Here is a 6,264-nt window from a genome sequence, read left to right as displayed (position 1 = left end):
TGGTTTCCTATCTACTGTTAGAAAAGAGGAGGCACCAAGTGTTCGTGAAATCTTAGCATGAACATTTTTGTAGGGTCTGGTCAACTTCACAGCCTTGATGGTGTATTTATTAAGGGGCTGTTAAAGGATAAATGAAATTCACCTATTGTTTATGTTTTGTTTCTTGCTGTTAGACTTGGAAAGCTGAAGAGTGGCTGGAACTGGGAGGAGGGGGTGTGTTTTAACAGCAGCCTGCCAAACACTGCTTACAGCAGCACTTGATAGATGTTATGCTGCAGTAAGAAAACATTTTCTTCTTGATTTTTGCCCTAATGATGTCCTTACTGAGAACGTAAATACTGAAGACAACCTTAAAAAGGCAGCCTGTGTACCAGTGGCGGATCTTTTTTTCTTCCTTAGAATTCTAAGAGAGAAACGAGAGTTGCCATTTTCTTCTATGTCCACAGGTGGTCATTTGGTGCTTGGTATGGCCTGCACTGAAGATGAGACTCAGAAAAACGTAGCTGAGTTGTTTCTGTATTAGTTTGCAGAAGCCAGGATGTTGCTTGAGACTTGTGATGTGTGATACATGAGCGGTAGATTTTATTTATCTGGCTGCCCCATCTTCACAAAGGAATTGCAATGTACGTATTGTTAACAAGCAACCTTCCTTACTTTTCTAATTGAGGTGACTGGGAAGGAAGTAAGTTTTTCTACATGTCATCATTGAAGAAAAGTTGCTCCCTGGAAGTATTCTGAAGGTGGTGTTTCAACTGTGGATTGCCTCTAAAGGTAACAAAGTAGCACATAAATGGAGCGTTCTTGGGATTGTGGAGATGATAGAAAATGCTGCAGTGAGTAACTGCTGCTTCTCCCCCCGCTTAACACAGTGAAAACGCATGGTTGCTTTTTTAAATTGCTGTTAATTTGGGCCACATCTGAAGTTGTGACTAGAGATGAAAAGCTTTGAAAAAAAAAAAAAGTTTTCAGTTATTTTCTCAGTTCTAATGCTTTAACAGAAGTAGGATAACACTCATTGTCAAGGAACTGATGAATATTTCATTTGCTGCAGTTGCCTTAATTTCAGCACATTATCTTTGAAGATAAAAAGCCTAACAAATTTCTTCCTTTCTAGTTTTAATGAGAACATAAAGCCACCAATCTGATTTGGGATGCCTGTCTTGATGTTGTCATGTCTTTCCATTTTGGAAGAGGCTTATAGGACTTGAAATATGCTATATACCCCCTGTATAAATCAGGTGAAGGAGTTGACAATTACATTGACAAGATACTTGAAATGTCTTAGCATTTAGCTTGAAAGGGATTTCAGGATACCAGTCAGCTGCTAACGATTGTGTGCAAATCCAGCCATTTTAGGTTAATGGATTCCTTCCATTCTGACATGGTCAGTTAAGATAAATTGGTTGAGATGCAAGAGATCTGTGTAAGTTAGTAGGCAGTGCTTTTAGAATTTTTTAAGATTTTTCCCTAGGCAGTACCGTGAACGCGGGCTTGTTGTTCATAGGTGCTTTAGTCAGTGGAATTTAGGTTGCAAACAGTTTTGCTCGGAAAATGGTGGTTAAATGTCATCGAGTCAAGGAATTAATTTTAGAGCACTGTGATTTTCTGAAATCCTTGGCAGGGGACAGAAGTATCCAGAACGTGTTCTAAAGATGAAGCTCACTGAAACATTGAACACATACGTTTGTTTCTTGAACATGGCTTTTTGAGGACATATTGAGTAACTGAAAGTGACAGGTAATGAGACCCCTGTTTCTGTGTATGTTCTTCTACCCAAAGGGTGATGTTGGCACCTTTATTACTGTAGTGGGAATCGACTCATATAATGGGGTGAAGGTCAACCTAATAAAGGCAAGGAAAGCTTACTAACCTGCATGTAACAGGGTCGTTTCCATAGTTGAAAAAGCAAGGTAAGTTTGTGGAAAAACGTGGAATAATTTTGAGTGTGATTACTGTAGCAATTAAAGAAAGAGAGGGAAAAACAAGTCCTAACTATGATTAACTAAAGTTTTTGAGTGTTGTAATCTTAACACTTATGCCAGAGCTTAGAATTGCACTACTTAGATGTGTGTGTAACAGCTTTCATGGTCATTGCAGGAGCTGCTGTACGTCACATGAAGATGTATCTCGGTGGTAGGTCAGTCACTGTGACACCTTAGCGTAGGTGAAAGTGACAGCGTGTGAAAGGCTGGTGCTCTGATGAATGGGGTGTGCACCTACCTGTATCTTGCTAAAACTTTGTTCTGGATAGCAGCTCTGCATATGAACTCCTGCTCTCTCCACAGGCTTTAAGTACATAGGTAAGTGATGTGGATGTGTTCCTAATGGGGCATAGAATTCATTTTGCTTTATGAAGTTTTTAGAGCATTTTTTTTGTGTAGAATTACATGTAGCATGTTGAGTAATGCCTGGAAAATAGCCGTAGTGGCAGTACAGAATGGGGATGTGGGCGCAAGTGACAGTACTGCTGTCTCACTAGATTTTCTACTTGATTTGTGTTGAACAGATGAAGTAAAACTGCACACTAATCGTAAAGGAACTCTGCTTTCTTTTGGCAAATTAAACTCTTCTTAGGTAGAAACCTGCACGTGTTTTCCCATTGTATCATGACATAAACACAAACTTCTTGGACACCCAAGCCCCGTATAAAGGACAGTTGTACACTAAGAGGAAAAGCTATTCTGTATCTTTCAAACAAAAAAAGTTTCTCCCTTACTTACGCTTCCATTACGCTCATCTAAGTTGTGAGAAAGGGGGATAGAGGGAAAGGTATCTAAAATAAATATCTTTTGAAGTGTAATTTTGAAAGCTTTTACTTCCTTATGCCTGAAACCAAATAAACAGGGTTGTCTTGTGATTATATAGACACTGCTGTGATTCTTCCAGGCAGCCAAAGAAATGGCTCGGTTTTTGCCTCTTTCAAATTCAGGGAAGATGCCTGCACTCTTGGGCAGTCTGTGCACAAAGGGCCTACTAAAGATTTTCTTTAATACATACCACTGGATTGCCAGGCCAGTAGTTTTTAAAGTGCACTTTAATATAATGAATACATTTTTACTAACTTTACAGATTAATGTATCACATCTCATTTTTTCATAGCTTTAAAATAATTGGTTTAGCCAGTGCCTAGTTCTACAAAAAATACTCAAAAGCAGCAACTGTTAGAGCTCAGCTTTGCCTTCTTCTTATTGACTGTCTGTTCAGAGAAAGGCAGAGTTAGCACAGTTACATTGGTTTGTTGGTGTCTCTATCTTATGAAAGAGAAGCAAAGGTTTGTTGAATGTAGGTGCACAACTCTGGTGTTCAGCCTGGCTGAATCCTTCCCCTTTTAATGGGGGTGATGCTGAGGGTTGTGCAGTTTGGGAGTGTCTGTAATTAGAAGCAGCTCAGACAGGTCAGCAGTGGTCAGGGGTAGGATGCCACTGCCTGCTGTGTTTCCATGGTGCTCTTGTGCCCTTTTGACCCGCTTGCTGCAAGCAAGCAGAGAACTGTTGCCTGGTTTTTGTGCTACCACAACCAGATATTCCTTTCCTTAAAGGCAAGTTCAGACAGAATAATCCTTCACCTCTTAACTCTGTTACGTGATGCGGATGACACATGGGAATGATACGAGGTGCTTTGCTCCACTGCCTAGCAAAGGTACTATCACTAAACATTATTTGTTTACTAATTTTGTACATATATCTCAGTTATGTTGGTATTATCAAGTGGAATTTGGGGAAGTGGTAAACCTGCTACTAGCTACAGCAGTGGTGGTGAATTTGCTGCTGCTGTGGTCTGAAATAAGATGCAGTGTGGAAATATGTTTGACACCTTGCTCCAGAATTGTAGATGTAAAACAGGTGTCCTAAAGTTCTTGCTGTTATTTATGTGGCCTGAACTGACCAAAGAGAAGACAGTGGTGGTACAAATGCGGTCTTCTGGCGATCAGCAAACTGAATGGCATAAGGTAAGGGATTAGATTATAAGCAAGTGTGGCTGTAGTGGGAGCAAACTGTGTGAGCAGCTTTGCCCTGCCTCTGAGGGGGGATGCTTTAATTGAAAAGAACTTTAGCTTTTAGAATTGAAAAGATGCTTTAGCTGAAAAGAACTCTTTGCTCAGTAGCTGAGTACAGACACTTCCCTAATTACAGTGCCTTTATCTATGAGAATCCCAGCATCTCTACCATTCCGTGATTCACCTAAGTGTTACTGTGTTATCTCTAAAGGTTTACTTGACATATTTTTTTTAACCGGGCTTGCTATTTTGCTTCTTTTATTTTTGGCATTGGAGAGACACTTCAGCCTTCCACTGAGTCTTCCTACCATAGATTGAGCTTGATGCTGACAGAGGAACTAAACACTGAGAAGTCTACAATCCAGAGTAAGCTTCCTTGAGTAGGAGATGAGCTACATTGGTCAAACCCTTAATATTCACTAATTGCTGGTTGTGCCAGAACGTTGTCTCTGCTTGGTAGGAACTAATTGCTCTTGCGCCTTTAACTTTGCTTTGTTTCCTGGTCAGTGTGGTGATTACGTTGTCTTGTGTGTATGGGAGGAACAGCAGGGGAGGAGTTGTGCGAACTGAAGCAAGTTTCCCTTGCTGGTCATCCTAGAACTGCCCTCTGTAGTGTCGTGGGTGCCAGTTTTAGATGGTACAGTTTAAGAGGTACTGGATAGCTTTTGATAGAGAGGCTGATAGCATTAAAATTAAAAAAGAAAGTGAGACATTGTCTTACAATAAACACATGTGTTATATTTAATAATTCCTTGTGTTTTTACACATCAGAGTTGCTGCTGTCATTTTTACAAAGTACGCTGATCTGGAAAGGCAACAAGTACTTTTTACAAAGTAAAATGTCTCCAGCAAAGTGCTTATTTTGACAGCTGAATTCGGTGTGAGTGACCTTTTGTAATATATCCATTTCTTTTAAGAGTTGTTTGGTGCACAAGGATGCAGCTGTTTTGGTGAGCTGTCAAGAATGTGCATTGGACTGCTTATTTTATCTATGAAAAGGATAAATACTAGTTAATGACACGAGCATGATCAAAGGCACTTTTTTTTTTTTTTATGAGGCCCATGTCTTACACTCTCTTGTGAGGCTGTGTTCTATTTTGGTTTTGCCTTCTGTGAAATACTGATATTTGTAACAAGCTTTTCAAGTCTGGAGAAATTCAAATGTTGTGTGTAGAGGCACTGGTCTTAAACTTACAGCCTGAAGAAGCACTGAGGTAAACAGCTCTTCCTGCCAAAGACTGGCTTTCTAAGTTCTACCTTAACTATTGATAGTAACAGAAATTTATTTTTCTAAGTGATGACTGATTTATTCATCAGTCCCTGTAACAGGACTGGTGTTAAACATGAAGCTTTCCTTTTATAGCACTGCAACTCACCTTTAGTTAACTTGTCAACTGTCTCACTGTTGACCTGCCACTGTAACTGTGAGAGAAGCAGATGGTTAGCTAAGTTTTATTGGGAGTTATTCCAGTTAACAAATGTGCTAAATAAAGCACAACATGGTTTTGAAAATGTAATTAAATAGCATGCTCGATTAATTGCTGCCCTGAAAACTAGAGGATTGTGCCATAACAGCGTGCCGCTAACTACCAAGCTTAGAATAAGCATAGTTTGACTGCTCTTTGTCCTGTGCTCCATTGTTGAACTCGCTTATTGAAGTCCAGTTATAAAACAGAGACATTTTTGTGTCCTGGATACCTGTGGGTGTAGAAGGTTACCCACAGCTCTGTTTCTGTTGAAAATTAATACTTGCCCTTTCTGGGAAGAAGGGAATTATTTTCTAGAGTTCTTAGTTTTACACGCAGGACTTTGAAATACTCAAACTGAACTGCAGGACTTCTGCAGAACTGATTCAGCTGTGTGCTCTCACTTCTAGAAAAAGCATTATCTTACAACTTTTTCCTTCTGTGTGGATTTTTAGCATCTTTCCTGGCTCTTAAACGATTTACGGCTAGTAATAGATTCAAATAGTTATTTTCTAAATTATATTTTGGTACTTGAAAATGCTCTTAAGCATTGACAGTTTGAAATCTGGCAATTCAGCTTAGAGTCAGGACTCCTCAAAGATTAATACCTGAGTGCAGAACTTCTATTCTACAGCTTAATAAGTAAACTAAATATTTGGTGAGTGGCTGAGTGGAATGAAACTGTACAAAAAGAGCACAGAGAAAGTTTGGTAAAGCACAGCAGGATGTCTGGGTACACTGAAGTTGTGGGCCAGCCTTCAGGCACCGATGACTGTCCCTCCTGCAAAATTGGAAAGTAAA

At 39.7% G+C, this 6,264-nt stretch overlaps 1 long non-coding RNA gene across 1 annotated transcript; it reads left to right on the top strand.

Moving 5' to 3' along the window:
- Positions 1-691: 691 nt before the first annotated feature.
- On the top strand, positions 692-2,985 carry LOC122179543. The gene is made up of 3 exons (XR_006178730.1): positions 692-771; positions 1,622-1,737; positions 2,098-2,985. It is a non-coding gene; the product is annotated as an uncharacterized LOC122179543 (long non-coding RNA).
- Positions 2,986-6,264: the final 3,279 nt, after the last annotated feature.

This window comes from Lagopus leucura, unplaced genomic scaffold (genome assembly GCF_019238085.1).
Source record: "Lagopus leucura isolate 7727_CA_CO unplaced genomic scaffold, USGS_WTPT01 Super-Scaffold_100004, whole genome shotgun sequence".
NCBI lineage: Eukaryota > Metazoa > Chordata > Aves > Galliformes > Phasianidae > Lagopus > Lagopus leucura.
The sequence above is the reverse complement of the archived record's forward strand: the minus strand, read 5'-3'. Positions and strand labels throughout refer to the sequence as shown.